The sequence below is a fragment of the Geospiza fortis genome, unplaced genomic scaffold (genome assembly GCF_000277835.1).
Source record: "Geospiza fortis unplaced genomic scaffold, GeoFor_1.0 scaffold206, whole genome shotgun sequence".
NCBI classification, from domain to species: Eukaryota; Metazoa; Chordata; class Aves; order Passeriformes; family Thraupidae; genus Geospiza; species Geospiza fortis.
Genome location: NW_005054311.1, coordinates 2,646,807 through 2,648,651, shown reverse-complemented (window position 1 = coordinate 2,648,651; position 1,845 = coordinate 2,646,807). Strand labels below are relative to the sequence as shown.

The window sequence follows — 1,845 nt, the reverse complement described above, 5'->3', positions numbered from 1 at the left end:
TTTTTTTTTTTTTACTTCTTATATTGATAGCATTCCCCAAAACCATACCTGCTGCTATAAAGGCAAGAATGTTAAAAATTAGTCCTTGCTAAAAGGGTGCTGCTGTCATCTTATTTTTAATGTGATTATGGAAGTGAACTTTTAATTACATGAAACTACCTACTGATAACTTTTCTCTGAGTGGGCTCAAAAACACAACATATGATCAGTACATTAAAAAATGAGGACATTCCAGTGGAATAGCTCTATTTTTTTAAAGTTAGACATTTGTGAAGTTGAATGTACATTTTGCCGACCTAGGACTTTGAATTGGACTGGCTGGTATTTTGATCACTTGCAGACTTTTTTGTTATCTTTAAACCAAAAATCACAGTGCCATCTTCACTCGTGCATTTGTTTTAGCTAGGCCTTACATCTGTGGTCTCTCTGAAGTTGTTGGAATGAATGAATCTTCATTTGGGATGTTTTCAAAATGAAGTAGTTTTTAACTTGATTTTGATAAATACACATTTATAAATGGCTATAATGAATTTTTTCAGAGGAAATTTGATAGTTTATAACTTTTTGTGAAATACATTTGTTTACAAATGTTATCTTTTATTATTTGTTTTGATCTTTCCTGTATGTGCTAAGTACAAATAAAAAATGTCAATCTTGTTGATCTGGTTATGATGCATTATTTATTTTTGAAAGATTTTGGGGGTGGGTGGGTAGATATGCTTGTACCTGATTTCCCCTGTAGTTACTAATGCTGTGGTGGATCAATGTTTCCAGTACAATCTGTAGAGAGCAAGACAATAAAGCAATTGTGCACTGAGATGTGAAAATGCCAGAGTAAGCCTAAGGTGTGTAATCACAGAGGCTGACTTTGGTTTCCCCAGACTAATCTTCCTCTAGTTCAGCAGCATTTTGTTTAAGAAAGTAATAAGGAGAAACTTTGTTGGAGCCACTGGAACAAAAGTCTAGTTTAGCTGCTGCTCTGAAAGCACTCTGGAGGAGGGTTTTTTGAAAACTCACATTAAAGTGTGAGGCAATGGTGCTTTATTCTTTACACACCTACATTCATAATACAGTGTCATTCTTGTCATATAACCTTGTCAGCTTCCATGTGCTCTGTTGCCAGTCTTCCACCTCATCCTGTGTTGCTGTGTGTGGTTTGGTTTGTTGCTGAAGGTGCACTGAGCAAGGGATCCATTCCCTGACAGACTGCAAGAAAAGACAGCTCAAGGCCCAGCTGATCCTGTAAGTGTTAAAAAGCCTCAGGCGCATTGGGGAAGAACAACCTGAGGGCCTTGTGTGCTCTGCAGTTTGTGTGTGTAACCTCAAGGGAAGCACTTGTCATTCTGCTCCTCTGGAGAAGGAGCCCACACATTCTGCACTCCCTTTTCACTTGTTCATCCCTCACCCTCCCTGCTGCCTGCAGAAACCTCAGCCAAGTCCCGGAGCCATCAGCTAGGTAAGAAGAGATCAGTGTCTCTGTCCTTCCTTCCTCTAGCCATAGTTGGCTTCCTGTAGCAAATGGGCTAGGATGCAGTTGGGAAGAGGGAGCATATCTGCCTGATTCCTCTCTGAGCCCAGTACTGCTCTCACCTGTGCAGCTTACACCACCTGAACAAAGGTAGATATGGGTGGTATCTATCTGAACAGGGTAGTAGAAAAGAGTTGCTTTAAATATTAAAAAGCACATTGGTATTTTTTCCTAAAATTAGCACAGTCGTAACTCACAACAGTTTGTTTTTAACAAGTCATAGAGGTCTTGTGATGCTAAGATTACAATTTTTTGGTTGAAGCAACACAAAATACTGCAGCTGAAACCAGATTACATGTAGAGAGGGGAGAGAGAAG

The 1,845-nt window shown here is 39.3% G+C and overlaps 1 protein-coding gene across 1 annotated transcript in view; it reads left to right on the top strand.

Moving 5' to 3' along the window:
• EPB41L4B (erythrocyte membrane protein band 4.1 like 4B) overlaps positions 1-1,845 on the top strand; it is a 191,757-nt gene that overhangs the window by 83,155 nt on the left and 106,757 nt on the right. The gene's annotated exons all lie outside the window — the stretch shown is intronic.